Source organism: Portunus trituberculatus, chromosome 5 (genome assembly GCF_017591435.1).
Source record: "Portunus trituberculatus isolate SZX2019 chromosome 5, ASM1759143v1, whole genome shotgun sequence".
Lineage (NCBI taxonomy): Eukaryota > Metazoa > Arthropoda > Malacostraca > Decapoda > Portunidae > Portunus > Portunus trituberculatus.
Window position 1 is genome coordinate 6730378 of NC_059259.1, and position 13783 is coordinate 6744160.

The 13783-nt window shown below is 41.1% G+C and overlaps 1 pseudogene; it reads right to left on the minus strand.

Moving 5' to 3' along the window:
- Nucleotides 1–573: 573 nt before the first annotated feature.
- Nucleotides 574–11603, minus strand: LOC123513307 (annotated as a pseudogene).
- Between the last annotated feature and the right edge of the window lie 2180 nt (nucleotides 11604–13783).

The window sequence follows — 13783 nt, forward strand, 5'->3', positions numbered from 1 at the left end:
AAACAAGTAAAATCAGTTTTGAAAGGGAAATGTCTGGCAGTGAAAACAGTATAGTGCCATGATGCATTTCCATATTCATTGCTTATTATTTGGTAATTTTATTAAGCTTCAGAAATTCATGTGGGGGATTAAGATGGTGGAGATTCTGTACTTTAATCTTCTGACTTCCATAGACCGTTCGTAATGTCAATAAAAGGGTCTAATCATACACAAATCTCAAGGTCCCAATATTGAAGGGGTTAATAGTGCCATTTTATACTTGCATCCTGAGAAATGGTAACTTCATTCACTTTTAATCTCTAGTTTTGTCTATGCTATTCCCTCAAACATTTCATCATGAGTGTCACAATGATGTATTACTGCCATAGTGACTTGTATTCTGTCATCTGGCACCTTATTATTCACTCACTAATTTGATTCCCATATGAGATAAGGGATTAGACACAGGACAGTTAAGATATACAGCACGTCAGTCAGCATACCACCACTCAGGCCAAGATGATTACCAAGGCTTGAGTGAGTGTGTGTCGCCTTTCAGTGTCTATATAAGCTGGTTGAAAAGAAAAGAATTGATACGTTTTGACTCTTTATTATTTTATCTTAAAGCATCACGTCGCAGGCACCAACAAATGCCAAGTTGTCATTATTACCTTACAAAACTAACACTAGACTTATATCACAGGAATCATTAATTAAACAGGCACATGAGACTTGGCTGTCCGTCATAAACACACCTCAGTCAGTCAGTAACACACAAAGACTAAGGAAGTTTCTATGTGTGTGTGGGTGAATGTATAAGCCAAGAAAATGGATAGGTGTGTGTTTCTTGAAGTCAATGATCTATTTGAATTGGTTGGAGAAAGGGAAGGAAGTGTGTGTGTGTGTGTGTGAATGTATAAACTAGAAAAATAATACATAGGTGTGTGTTTCCTAAAGTCAATCATATATTTCAGTTGGAGAAAAGGAAGTGTGTGTGTGTGTGTGTGTGTAAGCCAAAAAATTATGCATAACTGTGTGATCTTTTTCAACTGTTCAAGAAAATTAAGGAAGTGAACAAGTGTGTGTGTGTGTTCATATGTGGGTGATCCTTACACATATCTAATCTCACACCAGCACATTATCAGTGAGTCAAAGAGGCAGAGATAAAAGCAGGTGGTAGTAAGAATCTAAAATCAAGTGGTTATGTGAAAAGTGCAAGGACACATTCCTGCCCCACCCCCCTGCCCCCCATCCACACTGATAGTACTACAAGGAAGGCAATGTGCTGGTGTGTCAGGAGTTTGATAACCTCTGACAACACTAACATATAACCTTCACTGATTGGTTATATAAGGTACAACTTGATATACAGGTGTGTGTGAGTGAGTGAAAATTGACATTGTTTTGTAATTTGAGTGTTTATACGAAGGAGTGTTTTTGTCTGTGTGAGTGAGTGAAAGTTGACACATTGTTTTGTAATTTGAGTGTTTATACAAAGGAGTGTTTTTGTCTGTGTGTGAGTGAGTGAAGTTAAGAGAGATTATAGTCTGTGTGAGTGAGGAGTTATATTAGTTTGTTATGAAATGTTTCTTATCAAGTTTGTGTGAGTGGAAAAAAAAATGTTTGATAATGATTTGGGGTTATGTAATGTCACTCAAGTAAGAAAGACCAAATACAAAGATGATTGCGTAATGCAGTATACATTAGTTACGTATGTGTGTCTGTGGCAATGCCTTCGATAGCATTTTGTGAAGGAATAGGATAGCAAAATTATATAAACCTGTAGTGATATAAGTATAGAGAAATCAGCAAGTGGTATGATATGTTTAGATATGAAAGCTTGTGTATACCCAGTGAAAACATGAATAGGATGAAAAATACAAGTAATATGAGTGTAGAGAGATTGACTAGTGTTATGAAATGTTTATGTATGTAGAAAAAACACACACTTTCAGGAAACACAATGAAAGTGAAATGAAATACAGAAGCAGCATAAGCGTGGAGAGGTGCAGCATAACACCAAAGCAGAACACCACCGGTTCCTTGTCAGACATGAAATGAAAAACGCCAACAGAATATAACAGGAAGACTTGCACTCTGCCTGCCTGCCTTGTCAAACTGTACCATGACCACAGAACAGTCTCCTTAATGTACTTTGAGCTGCAAGTAAGGGAGAGGAACAATCTATCTCCTGAGTATGAAGATAGGAAAGTTCTCAAGTTCCCTGTACCATCAAACTATTATAGAGAATGAATGAATGTTGAGCTGAAGAGAGTGTCAGGAGGGGACATCTTCCATCCCTGCTGGAAAATGCAACAACCAGAGAATTTTGTAACCTATTTCATTGCATTTAATATGAAGACCATTTGAGGCCATCCTAGACCACGTATCTTGTCTTTTAGCATTTCAAGTAGCGAGAAGAGGGACCAAATGAGACTACCTGCCCTGGAAAGCTAGGATAGGAAGCCCATTAGACCATCTTTCCTGAAAGACGAAAGCCGAATCCTTCAATCCCCGAGAAGCATCACCAACAAAGGTAGGAAGGATCGGAACTGTTTACTCCCCATGGGCCATCTTCTTCAGTTCCTTACGGAGAAGTTTGCCTGTTGGGTTCTTCGGCAGCTGGTCCACAAATTCAATACCACCTGCCAGCTGCTTGTGTGGCGCTACCCGGGAGGCGATGAATGCATGCAGGTCGTCCTTCTTCAGGCTGTTCTCCCGTGGCACTATGTAAGCTCTTGGTACCTCCCAGCCTTCTTGTCTGCCACTCCCACCACTCCAACCTCCGCCACTCCTGGGTAGCTAAGCAGAATCTCCTCAAGCTCTGATGGGGACACCTGCAGAAGTGGTGAGTGTTTGTGTGAGGTTCTTCTATAGTTGTGAGTTAGTGGATTTGTTTATTAACCCCTTCAGTACCTTGACATCTTCATATTTACTCTGGTTAGTATTAGGTGATTTTATACAGCTTCAGAAACTCATGTGGGGATTGAAATAGTGAAGATTCTGGAGCATTAACCTTCTGACTGCCATAGAACCTCCCTACTGTAAATGAAATCCTTTAATCGCACCCAAAACTCATGGTGAAGATTTGTCTTAGTAGTGATGGGGTTATAAGTATCAAAATCTTCCTGTTTATCTGAATGGAATAACAGAAGAAAGAAAATAATGAGCCACTACAAGATGAAAGCACAAAAATTCATCGTATTTGGAAGAACTAGATGAAAAAACATCAAACCTTAACAAAATATAAAAACCACCACCACCACCACCACCACCACCATGATCTTGACCTTACCTGCAACCCCTTGACCTTGATGAGTTCCTTGATGCGGTCCACAATGCTGAAGAAGCCGTCCTCATTGTAGATGGCCACGTCCCCAGTCTTGAACCACCCCTCACTGTCAAAAGCGTCCCTGGTGGCCTCGGGATTGTTGTGGTAGCAGGACATCATCTGCAGGTGACAGGTGGGTGCTCAGTGTGTGTGTGTGTGTGTGTGTGTGTGTGTTACTTAATTGTATACATATTACAGGATTTGAGTGGGTTTCATAGTGGCCTGTCTCCATATCTACTTTTTGTTTAACTTTTCTTAAGTTTGTGCACATTTTCTGGTGTTACAATCTCTTCACTCAGCCATTCCAGATATGTGTGTTGGTGTTATTTAGTTTTGTCATTACTTTTCTTTGATTTGTGTGTGTGTTTGGCGGGGAGTGTCCATTGTTGTTATTTGATTTGATATTTTTGTTTTCTATTTTTTCTATAGTGTGTGTGTGAGTGTTATTGTCATTTAGTTTAACATAATTACTTGTCTTTAATTTCTATGTGTGTGTTTCTCATTGCGATCATTTCATTTAAAGTCTTATTTTCTTGTACAAGTGTGTGTGTATGTGTGTATGGGTGTTACATAAAAAACTTCACTATCTGTCCTCTCACTTCCCTCTCCAACATCAAGTACAATACCACAATGAAGGAATACATTTGTACATAATCCTCACATATTACCCAGTCTCCAGTACCCTCTGCTACCACTCTATCCTCACAGCCACTCAACACAACACTTACGCCAGGAGTGTCGACGCAGAGCTCTCCCTTCTCGCCAGGTGGAAGAGGCAGCCCAGTGTCCAGATCCACTACCTTCCCCCTCACGTTGGGCATCACCTTGCCACACCACCCCAGCCGCTCCTGCCCCGGGGGTGTGATGTGGGTGCATAGTGTCTCAGTCATGCCAAAACCTGCAGGAAGGAAAGCATATGTGAGTGAGAGAAGGTCGGCAGATGAGTTTCTTTGTGTAAGTGTAGGGTGTAGCAGTCAATTTTGGGTGTTAAAGTGAGAAAGAAATGTTAAAGATGAGGGAAAAACAGTCTTGAGTGTAGTGTACTTAAATAAGATAGATAAATATGATGACTGAAAAATACCTTGTGTGTTTGAACTTAATAATCCAGCACACACTTCCTTTCAAGTAGTAAAAATCATATAGAAATAACAGTTTAGAGTGTTGGCAATGCATGTTACTAAGTGGGTTAGATAAATTAGCTTCCTTGCAGAAGTTTGGGTGTGGGAGTCAATTTGTCCCTTACAGTGTTGAAAATTGAGAAGAAAACCAGTAAAAAGCAAATGTCAAAGACAATCTACGGTTCAAAAATATACTTAAACAAATGCAACACACACACAAACACACACACATCCTTGCAAACACAAACCAAACAGAAAAACACTTGACTCAGAACCAAAATACACCCACCAGAGAATCTTTACTAATGGCACCTTCAAATAAACACCAGGATAACACACACACCTTCCTGAATGAGAATGGGCCTCTGAGCTTTCTCCTTCAGCATGGCGGCACTGGTGGTGGGGATGGGGGCAGCACCACAGAGGATAGTGTTGGTGTTGGAGAGGAGAGAGGGATGCACGACTGGTGAGGTGGCCAGGAAGTTGAGGAGAGGAGGGACCAGATGGAGCCTTGTGACCTGGTGAGTTTGAGAGACGGAGAAGGTTGTTATTGGTGGTATTAGCGTAGATGGAGATTGAAATGTATGAAGCTTCGTGACAGAGAGAGAGAGAGAGTAAACTATATAAAGCAGAAAGGGTATTATTTTTATATTTAAGTTGTTTTTGTGTATATATTTTGGGTGTGTTTATGTGACGTTTGAATTTCTACATTGATTAAAATATAAATAGCAATTTTTTGCATTTATTTTTTCTCTACTGTTAATGCTACTGTTATTACTATTACTACTACTACTACTACTACTACTACTACTACTTCTATTCTTATACTATCTCTCCTATTACTACCACTACAATAACTGATACTATTTCACAACTACAACTACTACTTTTACTACCACTACCATTCCTGAATTTGCTGCTATACTACTGCAACTACTATTACTTCCACCACCACCACCACCACCACCACCCACCTTGTTCTTGGCGAGGATGCCGAGGAACACTTTGGGGTCAAACTGTGGCATGGTGATGGTCTTGGCCCCGTGGATGATGCCTGAGGTCATTATCACCATCATGCCGTAGATGTGGAAGAAGGGAAGCAGCCCCACCATCACCTCCTGGTTGTCTCCTGCAGAAGGTAAAGTGAAGATTCATTTTTTCATCTTTTTTTTTTTATAGTATGAACATTTTATGGGAATTTATGAGCTAAAGCATGTTATCTACCATTTTTCTATCCATTTTATCTCTCTCTCTCTCTCTCTCTCTCTCAGTTGAAAAAGTTAAATTGTGTTGGTTTATTTTATTTTCATTTGTTTTATTGTTATTCTTATTTGATTTATTATTATTTTATTTATTTATTTATTTATTTTAGTGGTAGAAGAAAGACTTTGTTAGTGTTTTGTATTTATCTTATCGCTTACCCTCTGCCGTGGTGAAGTGGCCGCAGGAGGGGTGGTGGTAAAGGGCCAGGCTGCTGACGAAGGCCCTGTGGGAGACGCACACGCCCTTGGGTTTGCCTGTGGTGCCGCTGGAGTAGGGCAAGGTGGCTGTGGATTCCATGGGTACCTGAAGGAGAGGGGGGGGGTCGTGTCAGTTGGTCGTTTTTCATTTTTTTTTCATTTTTTTTTTTTTCGTATTTTTTTTTTCTTCTCTATTCCTCCTATTATTATTTTTTTGTTTCATTTTGTGTATTTTGTCATTATTACTACCACCACTACTACTACTACTACTACTACTACTACTACTACTACTACTACTACTTATACTACCACCACCACTACTACTACTACTATCATCACCATCTTCCTAATTTTCCCCTTTCACAAATATTCCATTACAATTTCTTTCCCATTATCCTTCATCAGTTTAATTAAAAAAAAAAAAATGGATAAAAAAAATTCCTGGATCCTTTTCACGGTATTCCCTCGTCTATAAATAGCATGAGATAGAGAAGAGAAGGCTGAATGAGATAGGGGTACAAAATGCTTAACAGATAAAAAGATCTCGAATCATAAGGAACATCGTACTCGATCTGATAAACTGTCGTACTTCCCGCCCGTGAAGCACAGATAGACGCGGCGCCGTATTCTTAGATATGCTGCGTTGAATTATGAACTCTTATCGTTAACTTGGGGATTTCCTGAGTTAGTATCACTGTTTTATCTTTAAGGAACGAAAGATATAAGGATGCTTGATTTGTTTAAAGGAGGGTTTTTACGTTCAGTCAAGTAAAACCAGCGTATTTTTAACCTAATTCTTAAAAGGCTCTAGTTGAAGTTACGCGCTGATTTTGAAAGGCTGTAGTTGAAGTTACGCGCTGATTTTAAAAGGCTCTAGTTGAAGTTACCTCTGATTTTGAAAGGTTCTTGAAGTTACGCACTGATTTTGAAAGGTTCTAGATAAAGTTACGCTATGATTTTAAAAGACTAGATGAAGTTACCTCTGATTTTAAAAAGCTCATTAGTTACGCAGGATTTTAATATTTTCATGGTTTTTAGTGATAAGTTAGCGAGATTTCTGGATTGAGAAAAAAATGGTTATGGGAATTTTACTAATCGTCTGTGTGTTTTTGGAAAGCTATGGTGAGGAAGAAAGGAATCAAAACATGTAAACTTACGGAAAAGTGAATCCAATCCCTTTAAACACTCAAAACCTACACAACACCGTACTAAAGACAACACAACATCCTAACAAACACACACACTCACACGCAACACATAAGAAACATAACTAGACACTTCCTTAGCACAAAACAGCAACAGAACGAACACAACACGCAACACAGACAGCAGGACACATCAGCACACTTAAGTCACGCACCTCCACTTGTTTAGCGAAGGGAATATTAGCATCTTTGATCATCTCCCGCAGGTTAGGGCGTTGGTGCTTAGAGGGCCCGTTGACTATAACAGGGATATCCTTCTGCAGTATCTTAAGGGCGGCATCTGCGAGGGGTTCCAGCAGGGCGTCCACCACCAGCGCCGCCGCCCCGCTGTTCGATAGATGGTGTGCGATCTCGTCTGAAGGAAAGGCGATGCGTGAAAATAGACGGGTATATAGTGAAAGGTAAGAAAAGTGGAAGCTAAATGGATGATAAAAAGAAGGGAAGTGGTTATTCTTTTCATGATTTTGTTTTCATCATCACCATCTTATATAAAAGGTAGATGGATTGATAAAGAAGGGAAGTGGTTATTCTCATTATTTTGTTACATCATCACCATCTTGTATAAATGGTAGATAGGTGATAAAGAAGGGAAGTGGTTATTCTTTTCATGATTTTGTTTTAATCATCACCATCTTATTATGAAAGGTGTATAAGGCGTTTTTGAGCGAGATCTGGCATCTGTCATACATCTGGCATCACTGCCCTTCCCGCCTCAGTTATCAGCTAGCACGTGGTCGTGTTGTTGCCACTTGTTGCTCCATGTGTGGTCGTCTTTGTACCCTATTTTTTGCTCGACTACTTGCACTTTTTGCCTTGTCAGTGCCTTTAAACAATGTCTAGGAGGTCTACCACTAAGGAGCATATTGCGGCAGTGATTGCTCTTTACTAAGCAAAGCATAAAGTGAGTGAAATAGTGACCTTGACTGGTATGTGCAAACGTTCAGTCCAACGTTTCATCAAGAAATTTAAGGATTCTGACGAAACTTACCCCAGTGCCCAAACCTAAGACTGGCAGACCTAAACTCATATCCAGGAGGACGGGTAAGGTGTTAAATAGACAGGTCAGTCATAATCCTCGAAGTACAGCAAGGGAATTGAAGGAAACTAACCCAGATTTGCTTGGCAACGTGTCAGCACGTAGCATTCAACAATTTCTCCATGATGACTTGGGTTAACGTAGCGACGGGGCCAGACGTAAACCGCTGCTAACCGCTGTCCAGAAGGCTAAGAGATTGAAATTTGCCAAGAAATATAGTGTGTGGTCAGATGAGGATGAAGTGCCGAGGCAATCTTCACAGTGACTGGGAGCCGGTATGACAGGGTGTACCGCGGGCCCCACACTGAGTCAGTGACGCTCTGGACCCCAAGTTCACCACAAAGACTGTTAAGCATCCTGATTCGGTTATGGCATGGGGCTGTTTCAGCTATTAAGGTGTTGGCAGTTTAGTGGTGCTGCCAAAGAACATTAAAGTGAACCAGGGAGTGTATCTTGAGTTACTGTGTGACCATTTGCCAGACTCTTTTGAGAAAACTCAGGCACGAGTTTTTATGCAGGACGATGTTCCCTGCCATACCGCCAAGTCAGTTGTTACTTGGCTAGATGACTGCATGGTAAAGTACTTTAAGGATTGGCCAGGAGATAGTCCTGACATCAACCCAATTGAGAACCTGTGGTCAATTATAAAAAGAGGATTACGCGACCTTGACACCTCGTCTGTACCCAAGCTTACCACTGCGATTCAGCAGCTCTGGGCTAATATCCCACAGTCTCACATGGAAAACCTTGCTGATAGTGTCCCCAGGCGTCTACGAGAGATGATCAAGAGGAAAGGGAACACAACAAAATACTAGGAAGGCTCGGTGAGTGTTATTGCCCATGTTTTGATGCGCTAACCATAAAAATGTGTTTGTTTTCAGAGCGCGCCTTATCTTCGCGCAGACTGTAGATGGATTGTTCGTGTTTTTTATTTATTTATTTTTTAAAGTAGCTAAGAGGGGAAAACTGGCCAAGGACAACATAAAACGAAAAAAAAGCCCACTTAGTTGCCAGTTCCCTTGCAGGCCTGAGAGAGTTCGCAAAAAAAAAAAAAAAGAAGAAGGGAAGGGGGGTGTATAGGAGGGATAAATGCCTTGAAACCTCCTTAAATGGTGGTAGTGGTCATAAATCTCTCTCTCTCTCTCTCTCTCTCTCTCTCTCTCTCTCTCTCTCTCTCTCTCTCTCTCTCTCTCTCTCTCTCTCTCTCTCTCTGGTCCACTCACTTGGGGTATAGGTACAGTTGACCGGAGTGGGTGTGGCTCCGGTGATCATGGTGCCAAAGAAAGCCATGGGGTACTCCGGGCAGTTGGGAGCCAGAATAGCCACGTTCTTCCCTCTACAATCGCCCCCACACATACGCTGCAGTGCCCCGCCGAGCCGCATTACCCCGTCCACCAGCTCCCCGTACGTGTAGCTCCGTCCTGTCATGCTGCACTCCTGTTTGAGATAGAATAAAATAAGGGAACATGTATTAACTCATTCAGTACCAGGACACGTTTTTCATATTTATTCTGGTTACTATTTGGTGGTTTATACAGCTCCAGAAACGTGCGTAGAGATGAAAATAGTGAGGACGCTGGCCATTAATCTTCTGACCGCCATAGATCCTTCCTAATTGTAAACAAAGGTAAGAATGCGTCCCAGTACTGAAGGGGGTAACCACTACAATACTGAGACGCATTTTTACCTTGATTTTTGGGTACGACTAGACGAAGGGTATATAGAGGTCAAAGGAGTAAAGGCCAGAGTCATTCTTCGTATCCAAATTTCCCTATCTTAACCTCTACTCTTCCTCCTCTTTCTCCTCCTACACCAACACTATTAAAAGCAAAACGGAACGGAAAGACTAGAAAAAAAAAAAAAAATTAGGGTATATGAAAAAAACAGAACAAAATAACAAACATAGCAAGTAAACAGATAAAACCGAAGGAAGGTAACAGCTAAACTTTCATCTTTCCACAACTCTCTTACCGTATGAAAACAAAATGAAAGAAAAAACAACGCAGAGAAGATATAAAAGAAAAAAAACACTGAAATAGATAAACGGAAGGAAAATAACAGCTAAACTCTCATCTTTCCTCACTAACTCACCAACAAAATGAAAGAAAAACAACGCAGAACAAATATAAAAGAAAAAAAAACACTAAAAAAGAAAAAAAAAGCACTGAAATAGATAAACGGAAGGAAAATAACAGCTAAACCTTCATCTTTCCTCACTAACTCACTAACAAAATGAAAGAAAAACAACACAGAACAAATATAAAAGAAAAAAAAACACTAAAAAAGAAAAAAAAAAGCACTGAAATAAATAAACGGAAGGAAAATAACAGCTAAACTCTCTTCTTTGCTCACTAACTCACCGTGGCAGTCTTGTGGGACCATTTGGCGGCGTCCTGCAGCACAAAGGTGGGCGCCAGGATGCTAGGCAGGGGCAAGTCTTGTACGTCAGGCTCCACAATGAACTCACGGCCCCCGTCAAGCTCTCTGTGGGGAAGGAGGAGGGGAGGTATGTGATGGTGCTGCAGTGTTGTATGAGAGAGAGAGAGAGAGAGAGAGAGTATTCAAATTTGAGGTTCTTCTTAAAACCTCTTAATTAAAATATCCAAGTGTATTATATAAGAGGGGCACTGGCCGGAGAGAGAGAGAGAGAGAGAGAGAGAGAGAGAGAGAAACTACCCCGAAAAAAAAAATTATCAGTCTTAAAAAAAAATAAATAAATAAAAAAAATATATAAATAAACATTCTTAAAAAAGCTCAAGTCACAGGAAGGAGTAAATCCAGAAACAGACACGAATTTCCAGAAGTCTACCAATGAAAATGAAGGAAAGACTGAGAGAACACTGGACAACTCTTAGGCCAGTTTAGCATGAGTCTCCTGTGTCAGTCAGGCAAGGTCAGAATTAGTAAGGTCAAGGGAAGACTAGGTTAGGAAACTTTGGTATAGGTCAGGTCAGGATAGGATAGAGTAGGTTAGGTTAAGTTAAGTTAGATTAGGTTAGGTTATTTCACCTTTCAGTCATTGGCAAAGCTGGCCCTCTACTCTTCGTCTTGGTGGTGATGGAGCGTGTGGAGGGCGTGGGTGGTGCATGGGAGCGTGCTTGCGTGGAGGCATGGGCGTGCAGGGGCGTGGAGGGGCAGGCGGCAACCCGTGCGATGTGGGCGTGGTTGTGGAGGGCTGGTACTGCACGCCCACTCACAACACGCCCGCAGAGAGAGAGAAGAGGCAAAGTTTGGGTCCTCATTGCGTGTGTGCGTGCGTGCGTGTATGAATGAAAGTTTGTGTACGTTTATAAAGTTGTTTACGTGTGGAAGCGTGTACGTAAATCTGTGTGTGTGTGCCTGGCAAGTTTATGTACTTGTGTGACTGGTTCGTGCGTGTGTGCGTGCGTGTATCGTGAGGTTAGTTGAGTTATTTTACGTTTGAGGTTCTGCGTGTGTGTGTGCGCGTGTGTGTGTATGCGCACCCCCGGGATAACTGAATGGCCACTGAACGGCTCCTCTTTATATAGGCTTGTTATCTCCTCCTCCTCCTCCTCCTCCTCCTCCTCCTCCTCCTCCTCCTCGTAATCAAAAGTCATTCTTCGTATCCAAATTTCCCTATCTTAACCCCTTGTCTTCCTCCTCGATCCCCCTCTTCTTCCTCTTCCTCCTCCTTCTCCTCCTCCTCCTCGTAATCAAAAAGTCATTCTTCGTATCCAAACTTCCCTATCTTAAACCTTTGTCATCCTCCTCGATTCCCCCTCTTCTTCCTCTTCCTCCTCTTCCTCCTCCTCCTCCTCCTCCTCGCCACGTGGATGTCTTCTCGTCTTTCTCTCGTCCCTCTTTTCTTTTTTATTCTTCCTCCTCCTCTGCTTCTTCGTCTTTTTCATCCTCTTCTATTCCTTCTTCTTTCTTCTTCCCTTTCTCTTTTTACTTTCTTTCCATATCCATCTCCTTACGATTGTGATGCCATCCAGCAGGACTTAGACAACCTTAGACAACCTTAGTAGATGGAGCGATAAATGGCTATTAAATTTTAATGCAGATAAGTGCAAAGTAATGCACATCGGCCTAAACAATGTGAAAAATAATTACAAATTACATGGACATAACTTAATTAAAGTCACTGAAGAAAAGGACCTGGGAGTACTCATAACAAATGACTTAAAATGTGCAGCACAGTGTTCGGCCGCTAGTCGTAAAGCTAACACTGTTTTAGGATTTATCGCGCGTAATTTTGATTATAAAACACCTGAAGTCATAACGCGTCTTTATACATCATTAGTGAGACCGCATTTGGAATACGCGGTTCAGTTCTGGTCTCCATGTTATCAAAAAGACATTAATAAATTAGAGAGCGTTCAAAGACGAGCAACGAAACTAATCCCCGGAATACGTGGCCTGTCATATGAAGAACGTCTCAAAAGACTAGATAATAATTATGTTCTCCCTCAGAGATCGTCGCATCCGAGGTGACCTCATTCAAACGTTTAAAATACTTAAAAATATAGATAAGATCGACTATGAAAATCTTTTTGAACTTTCGCAATCAGTAACGAGAAATAACGGCTTGAAGCTTAAATATATCTCTTTTTGTTAGCGAGAGCAGTAATCACACTAGATATCTCTTTTACGTAGCGATAGTAGTAGTTACATTAGTACTCTCTTTTTTCCCATCTTTCCTGTGTAAATTTCCCCGATTGTCCTTCTCAGCAATCGGGGTGTATTTTTCGTCTTATTTCTTGCCGGGTGACGTCGGAGGGAGTGGTGGGTGGGGAGGAGCTTCATCTGTTCTATCCTTACCTCCTACTAAGTATGTAGCTTCTGTACATGTAGTTTAGTAAACGAGTGACCTCGTTATAGGTCGCAAGGCCTCCTGTCACTCGTCTTTCCTATGTATTCCTATGTATTCCTCCTCCTCTTTTTTCTTCTCCCCTTCCTCCTTTTCCGTTCCATCCTTATCCATCTCCTTCTTTTTCTCCCTCTTCTTCTCCTTCTTCATTTCTCCCACATCTTCTTTTCTTTCCATCTTCCTATTCTCTCCTCTCCCGTTTTCTCTTTTTTTTTTGTGTTCTCTTTCTCTTCTTCCTTCTCTTCCACTTTCACATTTATTCTCCCTCACGTGATTTCCTCCCTCCCACCCTCCTCCTCCTCCTCCTCCTCCTCCTCCTCCTCCTCCTCCTCCTCTCTTCCTCACCTTGCCTTATCCTCATCCTTATTACAACAGTACCTCCCTCACGTGTTCTCCTTCTCCTCCTCCTCCTCCTCCAGGTGATAAGGACAGGGGAGGGAGTTGAAATGGAAAAATACTGTCACGTAATTCCCACAGTGAGTAATATTGGTGATAAGACCCAGTGAAGTGGTGGTGGTGGTGGTCGTGGCGATTGTGGTGTTGGTGGTGGTGGTGGTGGTGGTGTTCAGGGTTAAAATGTCTTATCTATGTTTTTTTTTTTTTTATTACTGCTACTATTACTATTACTACTACTATTTTTTGTTTTGTTTTTGGTTCATGTCTATTGTCTATTTTTTCTCTGTCTCCTTTTCTTTCTTTTTCGTTTTCTTTTCGTTTTCTTTTTCTTTCTCCCTATTTCTTCGTTTTCTTTGTCTTATTTCCTTGCTATATATATATTTTTTTCTTTTTTTGTTTACTTCTATCCTCCTATTTTTTTCTCTTT